Source organism: Leptosomus discolor, chromosome 10, assembly GCF_034619465.1.
Source record: "Leptosomus discolor isolate bLepDis1 chromosome 10, bLepDis1.hap2, whole genome shotgun sequence".
Taxonomy (NCBI): Eukaryota; Metazoa; Chordata; class Aves; order Leptosomiformes; family Leptosomidae; genus Leptosomus; species Leptosomus discolor.
In genome coordinates, this window is record NC_141400.1 from 17,055,870 (window position 1) to 17,080,722 (window position 24,853).

Genomic DNA, 24,853 nt, shown 5'->3' on the forward strand with positions numbered 1-24,853 from the left:
GAGAGGCGATGGTCAGTCTGAGTTTTTCTGTTCCCAAATAACATCACTGATAACAAATTCCAGGAGGCCAGTCTTCTCCAGAATAGCTATCCCATTCCTTTCCCATCAAATCTATCAGATTAACTAGTTCACAATAGGTTTGCCCATGTTTCACTGACCATGATGTGGCCCTACCAGTGTTCATTCCTTGTTACTGATGTACGACGTGTACAGTATCAAGTAAACTTTTAGATCGCAGAGAGAGTTTTTGTCTTTTGTTTATAGACAGAGCAAATCTGAAGTGTAAGTACCAATATAAAATAAACAGCATTCCGCAGTACCACTGCTCTGGCTGCTTTCAGAATAGCAACAAGATTTAACTGCTAAGGATGCAAACCTATTTTTTTTTTAATTGACTTCTCAATTTTTATTTTGTGAAGAATAAATCAAAACAAAAGCCAAACTGAAAGCCCCAATGCTAAGAAGCACTGAAACAAAACATTTGGCAGTTACTAGCAAAGAAGCTTCAGGAATGTATATTGGAGCATAGCAACCAACGAAGAGTAATCTGGCTTAAGCTTTGAAGTTAAAGCTTTCAGCAATGCTTCTGATTTCTAAAGAAGACAATAGAAACAACGAAAAATTAAAATAAAATAAAAAAAAGCCCCAAACCCTAGGCCTAGTTCAATGCTCAGTGAATGGACTCACTGTGAAAGACATCCATACAAAGAAAGCAGAATTAGTCTGTTTGCTCAGAAATCAAGTAACCACAGCTAATCCTTTTGCAGTATTATCCTGTTTTGGCCTTTAATAAATCTGCTTTAAATTAAAGATGTACCCAAGCCAAGAAACACCTCCTTTGATGTTTTAAATGGCTCAAATAAGCTGTTTGCTGGTAAACGCTCAAAATATGAATTCTGAAACTGAAAAAATTAGTCTTTTTTTTTTTTTCCTGTGCTAAGAGGCTGGCACATCTCAGGAAGGTCAGAGCATTTAGGATCACAATTTATAAGCACCTCAAGCATTGATGCATTTTCTGCCCATGCATAAAAGGGGAAAGATCCTGGAATACATCTCCTACAAGCCAGTTACCCCAACCAGCTAACCCGCTTGTTTTACAACCCTTGTATTACATCACCTAGATGCTGGAACACGGAATTTTACATTTTAACTGAATGCAGGCATGGAGCTTGGAACAAAGTAACTAAATTAGTACAAATGACATTTTTATTTAAGCTTATGTAATTAGCTATGAGTTGGCATAATAAACTCTCTGATTTTCTTGTTTCCTCTTCCTGTCAAGAGCATAGCTTTCAATGCTTGAACTTTGGCAGATGATTCATAACGCAAATAACAGTCTTCTCCCATTTTGACTTTGGCTGCAGAAAGGAGGATTTTAAAAATAATATTGGCTAAACACAGAAAATGTTTAACAGGCAAGCTGAACTAACAACAAAAGCAATCAGGCTGTCCTTAGCGAAAAGGTAACTGTAGACAGAGAAGAGTGTGGAATTAAGGGGTTTTAAGTTCCGACCATCACATGCCAATTTGTTTGATTTGGCAGTCACAACTGTGATTCTCATCAAGTTAGAAAAGAAGCCCTGTGATTACCATCATCAAGATTGGTAGGTTTCCCCAAAAGAACAAATATTGTATTTGCAATCCTTACTTATCTCTGACTTCTCTTCAAGGGGTGTTTTCTTGCTCAATGCAAAAACATTCATTGCACAGGGCAAATCATCAACCAGCCACACATTTTTCTGTTTCTCAAGAACAGAAAGTTACTCAAACTTCGTTGCTTTATACTTTGATCATTCCCTTCAATGGAAATAGTTGCAGCTTTACAGGGAGGCTTAGGAACTCTTTGGAATTTTGTATAAGCTGTATAAACATGCAGAAGTCTGCAGGTGTCAGTTAAGTACAAGGAAGCCACATGCCTCACTGTCCTGTGGCTCCTTCTCAGTCCTCTGAGCAATTGGACTGGCTCAACAAGAGTAACGATGGGAGAAAGCCACATAGCCATAAAACACAGCACCCCCTTTTATCAGGATGTGACCATGACATTTGCCTTCATTTCCACTTTTCCCTCTGCCTTTCTTAGCCATTTGACCTTGATGCTACAGAGCCTGAACCAGGCAGATGCACAAATTCTCTTCTCTTCAGAGTACGCAGGGCAGAAGACTCCGGTCTCAAACACATTTCTGGCAAAATAAATCAACCCAGTAGGCACCCGCCTTCTAGGTCCTACTGCAGTATGAACTGATGGATAGTAGTGAATATTACTGAAGGGGGAAATAGCTTAGAACATTTTTAATTACATTCATTGTAGAACAAATAAATAACTCCATTTAAGACAAGCTGAATTACAACTTATTCTGGTTCCTTGTAGTTTTCACCTGGAGCAGTACATATCATCTCCCTCCTTGCCACCTTCTGAATTCTCATTAACCTTTCTGTCAAGATTGCATTAAGCACGTCCTGTTAATTCACCATGTTCTTTGAGAAATCTGACACAGGGATGACAAATGCTTATCTAAAAAAACCACCCCTTTGGTTTAATGAAGTGCATAACAAGAAGCACAAAATTCTAGTTTACAGTTTACAACACAAAGTTTGATTTCAGCTTTGCTACTTCAGTGAGTGCGACAGCAAGACTATCTGAGCAGCTTCAGCGTTGGTCCTTAGGGATCAGAAAAAAGGGTCACAGACCCTGAAGAAGTCTAAAGGCTTCATGAACCTTCTCCAAAGTTGAAGCATTTTTACTATTCTAATATGATATTCTACAGCATGCATGCCTCCTAAATAATAATATACATTGCTTTTACTCTTACACTTACCACAGGTTGAGGCACTAGATTTCTCAAGAAAGTTTATAACTTTGCGGGCATTTCCAGTGAGAAGTTGTTGCAATCTTGGTGCAACACAAGGTAAGGCATAAACATTTACTTTCAGGTAGGTTTTGTGAGAGAAATATTGTAGATTCTATAAACACCAGGCAGCTAAGAGAGCATTTGTTAATCTTCAAAAAAAGATCTCAAAGCAGTTTAATTGACTAGTATTGATGTACTACATCTATCCTACTAAATATTTTCTGAAAAATATTCAGTAAGACAATTATGCAATGAAATCACCATTTACATGGCTCCTTTCATCTACAAAGCAGTCAAAGTCCTATGTATTTATAGGGGTATAAATACAGAGTACTGCTCAAGTGCAGCCAGTTCTGCAGCAGGAAATACCAAATGCTCTGCACCAGCACACAATATAGTGGCTTGTAGAAAAGGAGTGATGGTATTCAAACCCAGACAGATGCCAAGACCCAATTAACCACATTAGAGTACTAAACACACACTCTAACAGGGAGCTTTCAGACTTTTTTTGTTTACCACCTCCTAAACATTCAGTCCACTATAGCATGACTTTAAGGCTCCTGAAAATATTTTGCTTTTCTGTTTCTCAATCAGGCAAAGTAATTCATGGACCCCATGTCAGATGCCCACAGACCACGTGTCAGAATCCACTGCTTAGTTAAAACCATAAATAAACCAACATGGCAATCCTTGTACAGAAACTCATTCATTCAGATTACAAACCTGGCTCTTGGTAAGTCTCATACTTGTACCTGGAGATGCAGTCATCTTTTACTGACTTAGCTTGGCACTGAGTGGCACTAGATCCAATAATAAAAACAAAACTGTTGTCTCTTAGCAAAAGGAATGGTTGGAAATAAATGATTTCAAGTTGGAAAAGCCTATGAGCAACAAATCCTGTAAAAACACCCTGTCGTTATAGCTGAATGCTACTTTTTTTTTTTAGAAAAGTAAAAGATTTTTTTTCAATTATTTCCGCTAAAAGTTCCACATAATGAGGCACACCAATAGTCAAAACTCCTCAGTTTTTCCTCCATTTAGCAGGCCAACTTAAAATCCAACAAGTTTACATTAAGAAAGCCATAAGAGTAGAACAGCAGAAGGTGTCTTACAGTCTGGACTATAAATCACTATTTCTTGGGATTAATATATTCCCAGTCTTCAGCTGGCCACTGTGCAGATAAATATTGTGGCATATATCTTATTATTCTTCAAAATAAATTCATCAAGATGACTGAAACTTACTGGTAAAACTTAGATGTTATCTCCCAAAGAATTTCAGACTGCAGAAGATTAAAAGTGCTTTCTTGCAATGAGATGTACAATGACCCAATATTAGTAGACCCTTTGAACTGGAAAACACCATATATGCTAGCTTCTGAGTAATATTACAGGACTAAGAAATATAGAATACAAGAATATTCCTGCTAAAGTTTACCCCCATAGAAGCCTAAATAAAACTGCAGTTTGAAGTCATATTTGCATGCTTGCAAAGCCCACGAAAAAACTTCTGGAGAATGCACGTACACTTTTGAAGGGGATTCAGCCCATTAGGCTAAGATTTTTTTCTTTTCCTAAAATGTAAACCTTTTGATTCTTGGGCTATTTACCTAGACAATGAATCAATATTTTTCACATAGTATCAAACAGCCAGTTATACACCATTGATATTTGAACTGTTTTAATCAGCAAGAGATTTATTTTTGTATTTTCTTTGCAACAGCCTTTGAAAAAGCTACTTCATAGAATAACACAGCAAAGCTCTCATGTCTGATATCGTACATTTTGGTGACCAGTTCGTTATCCTTTTACTCGTATGTGCACTTATTTCCCATTTACGTGAATGTTACATTCATTCCAAATGGCCGAGCTCAAAGCTGGTCGCAGCAGTTTGTGCTGCTGTGATACTCCAGACAAAACCTCCCTTTTCCCCCAAAGGTCTAAGGCATTCCTACCTGTCCTCAAAAGAACTCGGAAGTGACCCTTCTAAATGGCAATCTATCACCCTTCCTGCAGACTATAATAATAATACTGTAAATTACTGCTGAAGCATCTCCAAATTAGAAGTCAAAGATGACTGCTTTTTTGGAACCAGTTTCTGAAATACTTCAATATTAAGCCTTAAAACCATTTTTTTTTTGCAGTTGAAAAAAATGCTGCGTGGGGTTGCTGCCACATTACCTGAATTGTCCGGAGGATGTCACCTTTGAAATGCAAGGAATTGAGGCATCTTTGCCCAAGTCCTGCTGTTACAATTGAAACTCCAAGCACAGAGGTAGCCCCTGCTCAGAGGAGAGGCTGGGAAATTGGGTCCTAGAGGCATATTGACCGAATTCTGCAACATGCTTCAAACACACACTACAACGTTGCCTTTTCTCATCTGGATTTGGAAAGGATCTAACTCCCTCCACAATCAATGAGAGTGAGGTTGATCCAACTGATGACTATTGCAGTTAGTTTGACACATAACGAATGCCCACAGTGACTGACAGGTGTTTATAGAGTTGACACTTAAACGAGATTTGATCTGATCAACCCATTTAATGCCTTAAACAGACACTAAGTTCTCAGGCTGGGTATCTACATGTTTGCCATACACTTCACAGATTTGTCCTCTTGTTCTTGTAGCGCCACTGGCTATCCTTCAAGCTGCTGCTGGAAGGCCTGTCTTCAGCATTTGAAGGTTCAAATGGCATTTTAGCAGCGGTATTTTTCTCTTGAACATTTTGGAGACTGAGTATTTTGATGGGTGAACATCATCGAAGACAAGGATAAAGTGACTTATTTCAGCTGTTCATTAGCTCACACAATCAATGGGATGAGTACATACACATATTAAAAATTAATTGTATTAAAATGCTGAAAATGATGTAAATATTGTAATTGCCACTGAAGGTACTATCAGAAGAGACTGAAATGAAGAGCCATTGTGTTAAAGCAATACATTTAAGAGACTGTAGAGCTCTTCTTCCTTTGCAGCACCTGCTCCTTTGCCCTCGATAGCATGGTTAGGGTGTCTGAGCCCTCCCTTCCATGGGAAGGTATTTAATAAGTCAGTGAGTATTGGCCTCCATCCCTCGGGAAAGGCATTAGCCCCTTCTCATTCTGACCACAGCCTGACCAGCCAGACGGACAAAGCCTCACTGGTCTCTCAGTCGTCTCATCTCAGCAGGGAGGGTTCCCCTCACGAAGGTGCTGAGGAAGGGATGTGACCTGTATCATTTGGTTTAAAAATGAAGTGAGAATGGGTGAACTGTGCTGTCACAGCGATGCTGAAGGACAACATCAGCGTGCAGAAGTCAACGGCAGCCCTGTGCGTGGGATCACCGAGGAAATCTATCCCTCAAGCAGCGCATAGGCTGCTTGGAAACTGAGGGAACATGACTGATTTGCAGAACTCACTGGGCAGAAAAACATTTAATTTAAGAAAGATTAGATTGTCACAATTGCCCCTGACAAGAGTGCCTGTCTAGTGAGGCCTTGAGCCTATACTGTGGACTAGCACTGTGCTCTAGCCAAGACCTTAAAAATATTCACAATACAGACTGTCACCTACGTTTCCTTGTCACTCTAAGTGTGACTGATTTGCCAAGATCAAGACTAAATTCACGATCAGCAGCAAGGGCACCTAACATGCATTACACGACTGGCTTTTCCTCCTAGTCTCCCGGATAGCTAAAGGAAATGTTTTCCCTGCATGCATTGTTGCTTTTTATAGCCACACCATATTCTCTGTGTAACGATGCATGACTGCTTGGCTCATCCCACTGTCTCCTCCCTGCTCCCAAAACACACGATACTCAGTAACGATGAAGCACTTGGCTATTAAATATCAAAGCCTGTATTAGAAAACTATTCACATCACGGCAGAGTGTCTTGCACCCTGGGATAAAATGGAAATAAATAGGGGGGTTGAAGTGGTGATGATTTTCTGAAGGGAATTTAGCACCAAGGAAAATGACTGTTTGCTTGGGGCACATCTGGAGAGGCTGGGGCAGTGCCTGGGCAGAGAGCTCCATCTATGGAGACAGAAATGCTCTCCACTGAAGGTAAGAAGGGGAAAGTCATCACAGAAACAATGGGATCAGCTGATTAGAGGAAAGCAGGAATAGGAAAGGACCTTTCCTTTCTCTTCACCTTCTCAAAGTCATGGATACAAAGATGAAACTAAAGTCACTAAACAGTGTACCCAGGGAAAGCCTGTGAAATCACAGGATCGGCTTTTTAAATTTCTTGCAGTAGTATCCTGGAGCTGAGCAGGGAAATGACTGTTGATACAGAGAAAACACAAGGCTCAGAGAATATCAGATTTTGGGAGGTGGCATATGATTCTGTTCCCAAACTCAGGACACAGCCCAAAGCCAAAGTTGTAACACGAGGGAGCTAGAGATGAACAATGAACAGAAAAATCCAGACAGTGCTCTCAGTTCTCGCAGTAGTGAAAGATGATGTCTTGAGCATATTAACAAAGCAATAAATCCCACAGAGTAATCTGCCACCCTTAAAGCACAGTGTATGCTTAGTCTGAAGAGTTTTTGCCCAAGGGAAGAAGATACTGGAGTTTCAGTGTCAGCTCACATTTCAGATTCTCTTCTAAAGGTATCTTTAAGTGGGTCACTCAATTTACTGGTAAACTGCAAGATTTGATACTGAAGCTGCACAGTGTCTTGTATGAAGAAGAATCAGAAGATAAAATTTGAGATGCTAATGGACGGGGTTTCACTCACCATGTCAATGTAGGGAAAAAAATCAGTGATAATGAAGAAAGCTTTTTTTCTAAGCCATTTCTACAGATGTTTATAAGCTTCACTGTAGACAGTTATCTGGGAATCATCAGGCTTATTCAAAGCTTTCACATTCTGTGCTGGGCGGGGCTTCATTCTTCCACTGATGACATTGAAAAGTTTATGATAGTGCATCAAAAGAAAAACATTAATCAAAAAGGCTTCTGATTCATGAAAATAGAAATAATGACAAAAACTAGATTTTAAATCAATTTTTAGATTAGATAAGGAGAAGGAAAAAAAAAAAAAGCAACTTTCCAGTAATGTCTACTTACAGAAAAGAAATGCTTTAAGATAAACTAATAGAAGACCAGAATGAATGAGAAAATTTAAGGCTGAAATACTGGGAAACTATTGCTGACTATCACTCAAATACTGTGTTGCATCAACCTGTGGGGTTGTTCCACAAGGAGATAATTGAATAATTCTCATTTGATTCTTCCAACCAATACAAATGCTGTTCTTAAGTCACAGATTAGCCTGGGTATTGCTCAAAATGACCTCCCACTACTTTGCAGTTATGATTTAGGTCTGAAAACTACTCTAATAAAATATATAGAATCAACAAACAGAAGGAAAGGAGCTGAAATTTGGATAACAATAACGTCAAATTTATCACCACAGCAGAAATATGATTCACTTTCACCTGTAAATCTGTAAGACTTTTTCATCCTTTCATTCCTGAATTACAGCTACCACATCATCCAAAATCATGTATCATTCATACTTTGCATTATTGCAGTAATCTGAGAAAGCTGACTAAAAAACCTAACAAACTTCTTATCAGGCTATCTTTCAACACCAGAAAGCAAATCTATGGCAAACACCCCTGGGATCATTGAATTACCCTCATAGTGGTGCATTAGGCATTTTTGGAACCTCAGTTTTTGGCCCCAACCAACAGCCTTTGTGCCCCAAAAATCATGATCACATTTCCTGCTAATTACACAGAGCTAATTGAACAAGAGGAAGCAACATCTCCTGTTATTATATATTTTTGATGCTGTAAGCCTTTAGCAGAGATGGAAGGTGCTCGCTGCAGATTGAATGCAGATATGTCTTCTGCTTAATCCTAACCTGTAGTCACAGCCATCAATTTATATACTATTCATTTTATTAATCTAATATTTATCTAATATTTTACTATACTTGACAGCAAAAGCTCTCTGTGTATGGCCATATGAGCTCATAACATTCTTGCTTCACAAACGCATTCCAAGTTAATCTTTACATGCCCTATTTCCTATTTCCATTTCCCAAGGAACAGCTTCTTTTTCTTTTTATAGACTCTATGGACCTAAGAAATAGATAAGTGAACACAATAACAGTTAACTACCCTCAACCTGCAGCCCATATCTTTTGGCATCAGGAGGAACACTTAGAGCTGCAAGACTGGATTCAATACCTCCTGTAAGTAAAATTACTGCTGAAAAGAAAGTAGACGAACATCTTTGACTGAAGTGTCCCCACCTAACCCCTGGGTTAAGCGCCAGTGTCTACAGGAAAGCTTAATCAAAAGCACTGAAATCCTATCAAAGCTGAACAAAATTTGCATATGAAAACCCCAAAAGTTGATTGTGCCTTCCCTTTTGGAAGTCTCACCCCGCCTCTGGTGCACAGATGAAATGGCAATCCCAGTGTCTGGCAAGAGCAATTGGTTACAGTTTGTTGAATCAGTAATACTGGCAACTCATGGCCGGTTAAAATGACTTCCATTGAAAGTACAGTGCCTGCAGATATCAGCCTAGATGTATCCCTTGCCACCACACAGTGGGGCATCCTGCAGGATCACAAGCCTTCGCCCCGTTTTCCGATTAGCCCATTCGTATTTGGGCTGGCCACATTCTTCGCCTCCCGGTGCTTTCTCCTGGGCAACCTGCCTTACGGTAGGCAAAAGGTATGTCAGAGCGCCTGCTGGTGATGTAACTCAGTCTGGTAACAAAGGATCAGGCGTATCAGGTAAATGTTCAAACTAAACACAACAAGATTTAGAACATAGTTTTAGATTTAAGGAAAAGTGTCGTCTTTAAATTATTGCTCTGGAATTTACTGGCTTAAAATGAAAGACATTATGGCATCCCATCAAAGAGTTATATAACTCAAAAGGGTTTTCTTTGCTCAGTATTGCCTGTGCAAGATATATTTAAGTAATAAAACACACTTCCAATACTAACCCTCCTATGCACGCTCTATGATGACAGATTTTAGTTTAGAAAATAAAGAGAGGTCTCTGTACAGGCTAGCATTCCCCTCCCATTTTCCTTCCTTTTGCTGGTTATTTTTCTGCTGTTTGTTTGAAATGAAAGGCTTTTGATACCAGGTTCAGCAGAATTTCGTCATGATGTGCACCCTACGGCCCCAGGTTTGGCATCCAGCACAAACCAGACCATATTCCAGCCCAGTGCAGCATATCAGCTGAAACAGCCTTTCATTTCAGTCTCCCTGTAATTTAAATTTGCTACATATGATCTGTAAATGTCTTCAGTCTTCAAGCTTCACACTGTATCTTACAGCATTTAGCCCCCCTGGGTGGCAGGTGCCTCTTTGACATACCTCATTTGAGAATGTTAAACACAGAGACTTTAAAATTGGAATTTCTAGCAAGTAGCTTCCACTTGTGTGAAAGACAAGATATTCCTGAAATAACCTGAAAATCTGAAGTTAAGAGAGAAAAAGTCCATTTACAAGTTGAAGCCTTGATCTACAGAAGGCTTTTAGCACTTTAACTAATCTAATTTGTATTTAATAAGACAGGGTTTTTTTTTCAAATAGTGCATCCACAATCCCCAGTAAGAACTCCCACTGAATTATTTTATACTTTCTGCAGAGTTCAGTTTTGCATCTTTAGATATTCTGCTTCAAATTTATAGATAGTCCTGGTTTGCTTTTGCCTTGTAGTGATGTCATTTCCACAGATAATTCATCTCATTGATTAATTCTATTTCTTTCTCTTAGAGCGGCAGCTAAGAGAAATAATAACAATTTATGCCATTTTTATTTGTGCTCTTCCATTTACAACTCTATTATAGTTAGGTCAAAAAAAAAAAAAAAAAAAAAGTTGCTCACAAAACCAAAGCCTTGTTGATTACGACCTGGGTCAAGAAGTCTTGCAAGTAGTTATTTATGCACTGCATCTTCACCAAAGGGTGGAAGCAGAGTATACTTCAAGTCATATCCAAACATGACTACAGGTTTGAGGATGGCATTGGTTTGACAGGCAAAATAAGTGATTATACACTCATTTTAGGTTTAAAATACCTGGGGACACAGATAGGTTTCACATTTCCTTTTAATACCCTATTTATTTCACTGGAGGTTCATCTCACTTCCATGTGCTATTGCTGGCTATAAGTATGTAATGATCACCTCTGTCCTCAGATTTACCCCCACCTTTTACCACAACTACACTCCAAATGACGCTAAAAGAAAAAATAATGTCACACAGCTGTGACACCAGATGTCACGAGTCTATTCTGAGGCATTGGAGGAGCATGTACAAGCCATGTGACAGGTCATGCTGGTCCTCTTCTTTGCCTAGCAAGTACTGGTGAAAGTAATGGAGCAAAAATGATGGAAATAGGAATTATGCAAGCCAGTCTTTCACATCCACAAAGAAATTAACTATGGCATTACTTTTTTTTTAAAAAAAAAAATTTGACAAGCAGTACTGTGCATTTCTGGATATACACCCTCCCCAATGCCTCCTTTTGAGAACACTTTCCTTTTCATTGTCTCTCTGAAAACATCATCAGTTCTACTTTTATCTTAGGTCAATATTAAAACTGAAGCATTACACTAAGTTTCCTTTTGACAGGGTCAATAGTATTGGTTCATGCAGATATAAATCCTACAGGTTGAGGTAGTGTCTTTTTGTTGATGACATGAGTTTTAAATTTAGGGGTAGGACTAATTCCAGCCTCCAGACATGTTAGAAAGGCAAAGGAGAAAGATGAAAAGCATTTCAATGACTACAATTTAGCTTTGGTAAGTCTCATCCTGTGAAACCATATTAGATATTAGAAACATTCTCTACCTTTGCCTTTTGTTCATCTGTGCCCAACATTTATATTATATTTACTTTCTTACAAGCTGAGATTTTAAAGGATAATCTTTCATCTGTTATTTATTCTCAGTAATGTGAGCAATAGTCAAACCAGGAAAAGCTGCAAACAAACAAAATTCCTGATGTGATAACAACGCTCCGAACAAACCAAGTTAACCATGAGGAAATCTAAAACTAATTAAGTTTCCACTGCATCCCAGTGAAGTGGGCACAATAATGGGTGTTGTGGACACCAACTGTAAGACAAAGTGTCCAGAGATATCTGTATTGGTCACAGGCCCTGTCTGTGTGCCAGCTTCAAAGGCACTGTACACACGCGTCGCACGTCAGCACAACTTACACAAACCTGGCCTTCACTGGAGCAAATACCGGAATACTTTATGCAAATCTCGAGTTCACCCAGCAGTCTGCTTCACAGCAAAGCACTTGGTACCTCCATCTGCTTGAGTTTCAGGTGCTCAGCATTCCCCCCAGCCTCTAAAGGTATCTGTACTGTGGCGGGTGACCATCCTGCACTCCATCAGGGTGCTGCTTCAAAAAGGGTTTTTTTGGGGTTTTTTTTTTGGGGTTTTTTTTTTTTTAGAGCTGCTGTTGGAAATCCAACTATGGACTTCAAGTCCTCAGAGCTGCTCTCTACTTTAAGCACGATGGAGGAGAGAGCTGCTTCAGAGCATTTAGAGCCATAACAGAAACAGGTTTTTACAGACATTATGCTGTGTCATCTGAAGCCAGGGAGGTGTGAGAAAGCTGTGGAAAAGATGCACTTTATCACATGTGAGAGAAGGGCACAGCTACTGACTAACTAAAAAAAAAAAAAAAAAGCCAGATTCCATCTCTCCAGTTAGCTCGACCAATCTAACACTTTGGTTAGCCCTCACTGGAACTAGAAACAGGCCAAACATAACACAGAAAACAAACCCCAAAGATTCACCTAAAGCTAAAACAATACATGGTGGCAGAACAAATGCACTACATGATGTGATTACATGTCTGTAAGAAAAGAAATTCTATGCCTCAACACAAAATATTAAGACTGCAAGCCAATTTTCAAGAACCATGTGGTTCATGGCTGCAGACAGACATGTGAGAATAGGACAAAAACATTCCCCTGCTGACTGCGCCCCATCAGCAGTTCGAGGTCACCACCCCAGAACTCACACGGGGGTGGATGTAATCTGCAGAAGACACACTATCAGAAATAGGTAGGATTTGCATGACGCTGCCCTGTATTGCCCTAGGACACGAGATTTATTTCCAGAGGTCCTGCAGGGTGAACTCTGCAAGGCTGGGCAGAACCCTAGATTAGAACTGCACCCTACAAGGTTTTCCTGTCTTATCTGTCCTACACAGGAATTGGAAGAGACAGCCTGAATAACAGTGCCATCTCCCCTCTGAAAGTCTCTGCTTTTCTATTAATAATTTCTTGCATTTTTGAACTCTCATCATGAAATGCAATATAGAGCTATGTCTACACGACTGACTGAAGAAAGCCATCACTATCCCCATTCAACCGCTGAAGTTTTTAAAGGGTCCTTACCCTGCTCATGCTACCTGAGGAAACTTTTCTTTAAAAGACATTTTGGCGCTCTCTCCCCCTCGCATCACTCATTCTAAAAAAAAAAAAAAAAAGGTCGTCTTTGACCTGACAATGCAGGTTACTAAAAGTCTTTTGAGATGTCTGCTCTATCAATCTGCAGAAATTCATACCAGGATCTCACAACCAGCATTACTGAAATCTAAACTAGGAAACTTCCCTTTTTCCTTTATTTCTCTACCTTTTCATCAAGATCTCCTGCAAGAAAAAGGGAGTACAGCTGGCTAGACCTAAAATGACCCACTTCACATTCTTTTCTCATTGTGAACAGGTGACAACAATGGAAGACAAAACTTGCATTAACAAGAAGATATCCTCCACTGTCATACACATGGAACAAGATCTATACCATTTTTTCTAGAGAAAAAAAGTATATTTGCAGCAGAAACTACTTTCAGTAGGATTACATTACAGCAAACCAGAAGAATGTTGTATTTTTTACTGTAATCTTTTCCCCTACTTAATTATTTCTATATGCAACACATTCAAATGGGTAAAAATATACACCATTGAAGAACAGTCTGAAGCATATGAAAACAAAAATTAATGGGTATAACTACATGGATTCTAAACTCTCTTCTCTGCTTTCTTCTATTTCTGATGAAAATATTACAGATGAGGGGAATGCAACTAGTTGAGGTCTCCATTTCTGTAGTATTACATCTGGGAAGAAAACCCTTAGTGAATCAAAGAACTCCACTTGTATCATCTAATTGCCAGTGACTGGGCACAGGCCCAGTATGCATAAGGTGCACAGAGTGAAACTAAATCCCTTTTTTTTTTTTTTAATGAATTCATGTCCCCTATGTCTTCCCATCCCCACTATAGTATTCTCAGCATTCTTCTTTCTCCTTCCCACAGTCTCTATCCCAAGAGCATCAGTTCCAAACCACCTTCTACACCCTCTGCAGCTGATCACTGCAACACTCCCAGGTCCCCTCCACAAGCCAACCCCCCTCCTGCCATTTTATTTGGTGTGATGGTGCAATGACCGTAATGCAGAATACCTGCAAGTACAGGGAGGGGGAAACAGAGAAAAGGATATGAATAGCCCTTGAAGGGAAAAGACAAAATGACCTAGAAATGGCCCAATCCTTATAATACCATCAAAAGGTAATCTGGATGACTCCACATTTTGAAGATTTAGAGGATCCTGTCCCACCTCCACCACGACACTTTTTTTTTTTTTAAAACAAACAAAAAAAAAACCCCACAAAACAAACCAACCCACCAGCCAAAAGACACAGCCTATCTCCTCAGGAAGAACTATCAGCCTGCAAGTTACCATTGAGCAGGTTCTCAGCTGCTTTCCAGCCTGGGGCACAGATATTTTGAGGGCCCAGACAGGTTCCTATCTGAATTTTGCCTTAGATTCAGTGAAAGTTCAGAGCAGTGATTTTGATGAAAACACTGAGAGCTCAGACTGACATTTTTCTGTAAAATGTTTTTACTGGAAAATACTCATTCTACCTTCAACAACTATCACAATATCTCCTCCACATTATGTGTATAATATCAATGTGATTTCTTTCTAACACCAACAAAACACATTCAATATTATGCAATTACTTTGTGCATGACTATTTAAAACCCAATTTAGTGATGCATCTATACTGCACGGATTTTTTTTCAAATATGGGAAATATGTTCACTTGTGCACTTCATGCCACACTGACAACTCACTGAGTAATGTCAACCCGAAGATGCATTTTCTAGTCCAATTATACTATAGGGGCACATTTGAACATGATGCATAATACAAAGAAGATACACACATAAATCCCATTATTGTTAATGGAAACTATGTGCATTGCACCTCCCACACACCTTTTAAAAACTATGCCCCACAGAATAATTTTAAATAACTCCTATTATACACAGTATGAACCTGTTATCTAAGAACTATTCCTTTGCCTGCTGTATTATAAAGGGACAAGAGACAGTTTACAAAGAACAAGCCTCACGGCTTCAGTCCCTTCGAGTTTCTAGCCTTTTCTTTTGAATACTAAAAATGTAAAGCAGTCTGCATCATTCAAATAACCTAATTTTCCAATCCACCTTCATTAACATTGCTGGCTGAAGCCAATTACAAATGCCTTAAGGCTTATAGCCTCATAAGCATACTGTGACAGGTCAAATTTTATTGTTTGCTCCATCCATCATTACTGACACAGTAACTCAAAGTACACAAGGCACAGCCGACTCACTGCTTCTTCCTTCTCCCTGTGCACCTGCTGTAACTTTTATGTAGAAGCTTATTTATAAAGTACATCGTCACCTGTCATTCAGTGCTGGCTTCTTCCACATATGTGAAAAGAGCCCCACGTTAGGCTTTTCTTCTGGCAGCATCTGATGTTCTCTCCTTTGGGGTGATGTGCCCAAGCAAGCCATCACTGGTGATGCGTTTCATCAACAAATACTTTTTCTAAATCTAACGCAAGGCAATAACGAAAGTTAAAAAAAAATAAAGTTCAGATACAGAATAACCAATACCTGGGGAAAAAAAAAAAACAAAACCACAACAAAATAAACTTTTGGAGTGATCTAGAGAACTAACCAAGATGTCAATTTACTGTCTAAAACATGGCTAATAGGCCTACATCTTGTAGCCTGAAGATGGGCACATAACTTCATTTTTCAAGAAACTAATGAGATGCAGTCTCATTTAATTCTGTAAGACTTCAGCACATATATTTAAAAACATTCTCTAGAAAAAGGTTGTTTTTCTGAGTTTTTGGAGTACTGAGCAGCCAACAGTGGGAGTGTTCCATATTCAGACTTCTAATTGCTGGCAGTAGTTACCTGGGTGCCTAAAGAAAAACATTGCCTTCAATACCGCAGAAGCTCCTAAATGGGAAGGAGAAAAATCAGTGACATTCTAAACATTATTTCATCCCTCCAAAAAAAGCAGATGTGGGCAAATCAGAAAGGCACAGGGAGCAAACATTCCCTGCAAAGAGTTGCCCAAAGCATTGGTCTTTTCAGTGTAAAGTCAGTCAGTCCCACTCCATCCCTTTAAAAACAAACAAACAAAACCCCCACAAAACATCAAAACCAGAATGAAACATGAATCTAGATTAACATAATTTGTAGCATGCTTTTTTTTTTTTTTAAACCAGGGAGCATTTTGCCATAACAAAATCCCAAAATATTCATTGTTGTTTATCAATACTCCGGCAAAGAGTATTTTAGACATGTATGACTCTCCTCCACACACCATCCTCCACCCGCCCTTCATAGGGTTTTTTGATAATCTGGTAACAGCTGACATGTAAACATGAGGAAACGCATTATCATATGGCAGGTCTAATTACCAAGAGTTCTAGAGACTCTTAGTGGGTAAACATGAAATGAATATACCCAATTTAAGGAAGATACATTTAAGTGAATCCTATCAGTTGAATTCTAGTCAGTTTAAATGAATGCAATAAAAAAAAAATGGCATACCCCCCCCCCCCAACAGTGTACTACTTTGGCCTGACTTATTTAGAGTTTACTATCTCATGGGAGCACTGGTGAAACTCAAGACAACCATCACAAAATCCTGCACTTCTGCAGCACCAAGAAGATGAGCTCTTTCCCTGGCTTTACAGAGCTGCGTGAGTATTACCAGAGCCATTTGGGAAAACTGGTTTGTAAAGAATTTAAGGGAGTTGGATGCGAGAGAAGCATTGCTACACTGCCTGAAACTTCATCTCTTCCTGCCACTCAGTGATGGTGTGTGTTTGTTGGAAACCCAAAGGTTATTTTGTTCTGCCCAGGTTCTCATATCGCATTTCCCACATGGTATTTATACATCACTACTGCAGCTACATACTGAGAAGGTTTTTTTTAGGGAGCTGAGAGCAGTGTTGTCTCTATATTCAAGTTAACAAAACAATATGAAGAAAGAATTACCACTTGCAGCAACACACTTAATAGAGACATTTTATTGCAATTTCCCCCAGATTCTATGGGTTTAACTTGATAATTAGAACATTCAACACTGACAAGCATTAACTATGGTAAAATAACAGATTCAAGAATTAAAGAAAAAAAAATAGATTTAGAAACTGACAAAATAAGTTAATCGCAAAGAACCCAGTCTGTGCAAAGCCAAATTGTTTTGGACTGAACAATGTTAGAATATGGAGAAACAAACTAAAAATATCCTTTCCCTGCTAGGCAAGGTTAGAGAAAGGAGACAAACATTGCCATACTCCAATTAGACCAACTTGCTTAACCCGTAATTGTTAAAACTTGAAGGTACAACTTCAGATAAATTTTACTTGCTGTCAGGGCCTTTTGCTCACTGGCCCCAGTAGAAATCAAAGATGTAGGAATTTTAATTGATCTCTCTTAAAAGAAATTATATCAAGAAAACAAAACCAGGTTGTGATCCATCTAACTCTGTCCCCAGAACGCTTCCAAAATTTCTCTATCCTGCCTTTATGCAGGATAAGAGGTATCACCTCCAGTAGAACCAAAGCAACTCCTTTCTCCTTCCAACACTGACCAGTGGCCTTAGAGTTTTAAGAAACCACAAAAACAATCACCATCCTCTCTATAAGAGGATTCTTCATGGGATTAAAAAGACTTCTTGTCTTTTTTTTTTTTCCCCCTCCATTTTTTTCCCCCCAATCTATGTTTGCAGGACTGTGTTAATGAAGACTCCTTCTCCCAAGACTAAAGGGATAGCAACACTGTGAAAGAACATTGTGTCTTGGGCCACAGCAATTTCTCATCAATTCACAGAATCTCAAACCTGGCAACATGACAAAGCAGCCTTCACCCTGTAAAAATTGCCCAGAGCTCTTTGGTTTTTCCTCTGTCTGTTGATTCACTGCAGAAACCTCTATTTTGTCCGTTCTGACAATTCATACTATGCCAGGTGAAAAATCTTGCAAACATGTATATATTCACAGGGTTTAGCTGGGAAGCTGTCACAGAAGTAGCCACACAGTGGTTATGCAGCCCTAGTTTTTCCCAGTTAGGATATAAAATTGGTAAAGGATTGTTTGGGATTTCGAATTTACTATCTGACACCACTAGAAAGCAAAAGCTTCTGCACTTCAACATAAAACTAAATGGGATTTGAAAGGAAGCTCAAGAATCTGCTGAATTGTATGGTTATTTGAGCAGAGTTCAAAAGCTGTATTTCCCAGCCCTCTCTGGGTTTAATAAAGGTTACCCTAACCGGGGGAAAGCACGGACGTCTGTCCTGGATTGTTTATTTGTGGCCAAAACACCCCTACAAGGCAGCACTGGAAAGAATGTAGGAGACAGAAAGCCATTTTTTTGAGCATATTAATTGACAAAAAGATAAATGTCATTCTTTGAGCATATGCAAAAATACCCTTTAGTCATATCTATCTTGAGACATTGGCACAGATTACAAGGTAGACAAGAATCAAGATCTGCCTCATTTCCAATTCTCCACTCATTCCTTGAGACCATGGCGAGAAAAAAAAAAAACAACAAACCACACATACAAGCACCAGGATGTCTTTAGGATAAACAGCACTTCATCAAATAACGTTGCTCACCTCATGCTTTGAGCCAAATAAACTGTGCAGCTGCAGCAGGCACAGCACAGAGCTCTACGTGTTTTGCCTTCTCAGAGACAAAGTTATTACTTAGGACTTAATTATGCAATAACAGCTCCACATAGCTTTTGGATTATAGGACTCAAGTCTCACTGGCCCAGACTATGGGCTGAGGGAACATCTGCCTTGTTGGGAATACAGTAGCCAGATGTGCCCAAGTCAAACCAGTGATCTACAAAGGTACTCGGCATTAGGCAAATTCTAGTTCTCCCACAGTCCTCTTCGAGTTTCTCTGTTGTTTAAAGTCAGTCATGCTGAAAGCCTCGTACCAGATGTATTGCTACAGTTAAGAAACTCCCTGCAACTAAATGAATCAAATAATGAAATAGGAATTACTGTTGAAAACCTACCACTGGAATAAGGAAGTAGTAACAATACTGGAAAATATTTTTCCAGTAGAAAACTCCATCAGAACAGTCACAGCCCATGAAACCTATCAGTTTCCACAAAAAGATATCTGAATACTCCATTGAAAACCCTGACCAGCTTAATCAGAAAGACTCCAGGAAACTTAGCAATGGTGCCGTCATGTCTTATACAGACACACCTGATTTAACACAAACAAGCAACATCACACTGCCGTAACCCCTATATCGTACAAGCTTTTTTCCATCATGACTGGGTAACAGCACCCCACACCTAGAGGACATGTAATCTAGCCTATAGTTGGATTATGAAAAACCAAAGTATGTTGCACTAAACACTCAACACTTGGACACTTTAACCAATATTTGTTAGTTGTGCTTCTGAATGCAGACTCCTCCTAATTAAACACAGCAGCCCTCACATCACACACATTTAACTCATTATTTTGGTCATTATTTTTTCTCCCATTTCAAGACTGTTGGAAAATTATTTCTCTTGCACATCCCTTAATATCAAATTTGTTACCTAATGTTATGACAACAGTAGGTGATTTTTCCATTTTGAAACAAAAAGACAGATGATCATGGACTTAATTAGTTTGCAATGATTTAATTAAAATTTGCAGAACAACAGTGTACCTAATTAGAAGCATAATAATTATACCAATGTACCCTTCCATCTTTGAAGGGACCATTAGTCATTAAGGTGGTATGTTTCGTAATTTAAGATCATCCTTATTTTCATTTTCTAATTAGTTAAGTGCAGTCACCGACATGTTCAGGTAATTGCTTTATTAACTAGCTTAATTAAAACTTCCTGTAAAACTGACAGCTACAGAGTTATTCTTCTTAATGTGTTGCTGACAAAAACATTAACTAATTACATAGTGCTCTTTACAGGACCTACTTACCTCACAAGCTTAATTCATTAGTACTTCAAAGAGCTTTGAAAACTCTGACTGCAGTACACTATGGAAGTGCTTAGTTTTGTCAGAGTATTAAATAGAGCTGCTATACCCAGGAAACAGAAATTCCTCTTTACAAAGTTTTATAATATGGGAGAGAGAGTGTGCATTTTAAAACATTTGCATTTCAAGCAGAAGCTAGAGACTCAGTGAAATTTTTGATAAATGTAAAGCCCATAGAGTTCAAAGTTAACAGGAAAGGGTGCTAGAGAGTTTCTAAAGTCTCCAGAAATATAACAACATTAACTAAGTCCATAAAAATGCTGGGAACAACTGCTGGAAACAGGGTATGAGGACTGAGTAGTTACAGGCCACTTATGTGTTCAAATTTTGTCATGAACAAGAACTGAATTATTGGTGTGATTAAAGAAGAATTAGTTTGTCATCTGGAAAACAAAGCCAGAACAAAAAACCCACTGCACACCACAGCCAAATGTCTTCACCCCCTTCAGCACTTCTGTGAAGCAGATGAAAGAACGCAGATCAACAACAGAGACAAGTTTTGAAGACACTTCAGAACAAGAACCAGAAAGGTTTAATACCTAAAGGGTGGCGAGATTTTTCAAGCAGTAGAACTCCCACATATGAAGGTAAATCAACTTAATATCCATCAAAGCACTCGGTACCTTGTGTCTCCTATTATGGTAGCTTAGGTGACACTTTTAAGTCTCTTGTAGCACAAGATCTGGGCACGGACTGCTCATTTTCAATGTTTTCTTGTTTACCTTTGTGCTAGAAACCAACACCCTTGAATATTTTCCAATAGTAGATAAAAGAGATAAAAAGATTCCTTTGACTAGCCCTCAATAAATTAGTTGAAAGGCTGAATGCTTCTATATATTTGGTGGAACTGAGAGACCAAGTTAAAAATCCTGAGGGTCTATTTAAATCGACCAGTAAGCTTAAACGTTGTGGTTTATAGTTTGGGTTTTTTTCTTAAGTATTATTGACTGCTTTGGGTTGGATGACTGTCCTCAGTTGATATCAAAAAATTCTTGCCTCTAGGTCTACAATGTCTTTCTTCATGAAGAAAACATCACCAATTAAAAAATAAAGTTGATTTTGAGGAAGAGCCATTCAGTTAGAAAACCTCAAGAAAGTCTGCTGCACTGATTTCCTGAGGGTGCTTGGGCCTGCTGTTAACCTACTGAGGATCCATAATTCTTTTTTTCTTTTTAAACCCACGGTATCAGTTACTGAGCACCTTTAGAGACATCCAGGCACAACACCATGTTGCAGTAACGGTCCTCAAGAATATGCCACGTAGCCCATATTTCAACTGGGCCAATAACATTTCCTCTGCTGCTCTGCAAATGGCTGCCTTCAGAGAATCCTAATTCCTTATAATTGAGGTGGATAGGCACAGTCAGTTCCCAGAATCACCAGCACTATAATTAACATAAGCAAAATGCTTTCTTTCAAAATGCAATCTCCACAGAAAGCACTAGACAAAGACTGTAACAGGCTGCGGATTATCAAACAGTGCAAACCGGGGAAATGGTAATGCTTTGCTATTTTACCATATAGACTTTATGAATGGAAGATTTTATTATCCAGTCAGGAATGACTAAGACATCATGTAAAAGAACAACAATTAAAAATGCATTTTATGTTACTTTCCTGCAACTGAATCCTTAAAGCCTTCTTGAAGTTTTTGTAAAAAGAGAACAAATCAAAGTCCTCCACGTCCCTCAAGCTCTGTTGAACGCCATTCCAGATCAAGTTCTGCAGTCTCCATTTTACTCTAAGGTCTGAAACCAAACTTTGAAAGGCTAGAAACTAAAAACGCCAAACAACGATATAAGGAATACTCAGGACCTGTTTAAAAAGGAAGTTCAAACCATGTCAGAATTGAAATGGAAGAGGAACATGCTCCTTTTTTAAATGGCAGTACTTTGATGAAGAGGAGTAAGTTAGCTCCATTATCAGTTTGCCTTTTCTAAAGATATGGATGCCTCCACTTTTGCATAAGAATCCAAGAATCACATTAGTTCAGCCCTGGGATCCCTCAGCCTAGTATCCTGTCAAGTTGCAGACCCTTAAAAGTAAGAGAACTACAAAGGAGTAAAAGAAAGAGCAAATTAGAAACAGAACAGATCAGTCCTGCTGAACTACACCAATCATCCCAGCTTCTGGTCATTACTGGCTTAGGGACTCAGTGTGCTAGAGGTTTACCAGCCTGCAGTGGATCCATTCTCCATGGTTTTATATAAATCCTACTTATGCCTTTGGACTGTACAACACTATGCTGCAGTGAGTTTTGAGCTGAAAAAATAAAAAATATTGTCTTCATTTTAAAACCAGACTTACAATTTTGTTAGATCTCGTATTATGAAGTACAGCATTCCTTTTCCAATATTATCCTTGATTTCACGTAAAATCATGCTGAAGTGTTCTAGTTAATTCTGTGCTTCCCTACAGGTTACACACCTCTGAGAGCCATTACTGCCCTTCTCTGAGCATTTCCTACTCCTACCACGTCAGCTTTGACATGAAGTGATGATAACTGAAGGCAACGAGAAGTCCGGGCATTTACAGAGAAACAGAGTAACGTTTTGTACTTATTCTCAATTCCTTTTTTAACACTTTATTTGCATATTTTGCCTGGCAGTGATCATTACAATGTCTTCTGAGAAACAGCCAGAATTATTCTCAGATCAAGTGGCTAAATGAGAGCCTGTGATGTGTGTATTTCTCTTAATGTGAATTACTGTCATTTACTGATAAAATGCAGATGAAATTCGGGTGTCAGTCAGTCATACTGCTGTTGTATCCTTTCCTTTTTGTTCATTTTTACCTCAGCTAACAGTTCGAAGTATGAAAAGAGAAATCCCCAGTACAAATATCACCAATAGTGCTGAATGGTACCCCCGAGTCATGTGAAATGCTTTGATGCTGCTCCACCAGCCCAAACCCTGTCTCTGGCCTAAACCCCTGCTGTGCTGGCAGGAAAAGGCAAAAAACCAACTGAGCCAGGATGGATCAAAATGCCACCGTGTTCGCGTGTACTGCCTGCCTATGCGAGTAGATGGCCAACATACAATTTCAGAAGACTTTTTTTTCCCCTGAAATGTAGTGGCTACTCTCCATCTTTTGTTTACAAGCTTAGCAAGAATCCTTTCATTTGCCCAGCATATCATTACACGTTCACCAAGCAACTGATGCAGAGCTAGGTACAAATACATACATACAAATGCAAAGCACTGTGGTATTTCCCCACACTCAAACGTCCACCTTTTTGCATTTTCAGACTCCATACTAGTACATGCCAGCACTGCAGTGCCAGAAATAACAATTGCCAACAGAGCTGCATGTGAAAAAAATTACCAAAGAAAAGCTTTGATTTTAGTGACTTAAGAGGAGGAAAAAGGGATCGCATTATCTGGTGAAAACTAATGGTGAATTTGAGGGAAGCAGTTGCATTCACAAACCCATGATCATTACAGACTATAAAAAGTGTTATTTGTTAGGACATTAAAATACACCATTTAGTTTTAACGCTCTAAGGTATTTGCAGCTTATTTACCAAATTTTTTCTTTTAGGGAAAAATAAAATAATATATATATCTATCTATCTCAATGAAGCACAGCTTTTAGAAGAATTTGTAGAGAGACAACGATGCTCTACAGGTTACTGTAATAACAGCACTCACCGATTTACAGTGTACTGTATACAGCACAGAACAATAGTACTGCTATAAGCATCTCCTTGATATTCCATAAAGGTTAAGCAAACACGTATCCTCTCGCTAGGAGTGGATGTTACAAAGATTACCAATCAGTATGACACTGGAGGAGCCTTCAATCCAAAAAAAAAAATTTAGAAAAAGCAGCTACAAATATGCAATGTGACAAGCAATTGCTCCAGTGGAAAAAAGGACTCAAAAAGCAGTGAAACTGTACCTTCCCCAGGCAGCAGTAGAGAAGGTGGACAAAATTTGTGGAAAAGAAGTTGCTGCATTTGAAAGACCGACAAGATGCTGTAATTTTCAATTGCTAGCACAGGAGCAACTGATAGTTAAACACATGATAAATAAAGATGAGACAAAGTTGCTTCAGAATAAATCTTTTAAAAGCCTCCTTTGAAAAATAATACCACTCAAACAGAGGCAACTTCTGGGAGGTATGTCTTTGATAGTCAAGCATGTCAGCAACAGGAACTGTTGAGGTCTTCATTGTAGCTGTCAGGCTTATACTGTAGTCACAACAGTTTGGAGAATTTATGACATTGGCAGAATTTCTGATGAAACCATTTGGATCTTATGGTAAGAAACATAGAAGGTCAAAAAAAAGACTCAGAGTTAACAGAGATGCGGGCAAGATGCACAGAAATGAGTTCAATAGGATGAGAGAATATGCAATGAAAGCTGTTTACTATAGAACATCTTAAATACTCTCAAGAGTTCAGACAGAAAAAGTTGTTTTCCAAACGAGCCCAACTTTAATCCTAAATACCAATGCTGAATTACTGCATCACAGACTCATAAAGAGCACTAAAGAGTAGCTTGCTCAACAGGCAACTTGGAGCCCTCCTTCCGCTGTCTATGTGTGCAAGGATGAGAGAGTTTTTGCTGATTTGCTCCTTCGGCCATGCAAATTCTGCAGCCAAAATAGAAAAGAGGCTTAAATGAATTAGCCATGGCAGCAT

At 38.9% G+C, this 24,853-nt stretch overlaps 1 protein-coding gene across 1 annotated transcript in view; it reads right to left on the bottom strand.

Annotated features, from left to right (window-relative positions):
* Positions 1-24,853, bottom strand: part of SPOCK1 (SPARC (osteonectin), cwcv and kazal like domains proteoglycan 1) — a 311,125-nt gene that overhangs the window by 71,565 nt on the left and 214,707 nt on the right. The window lies entirely within an intron of this gene.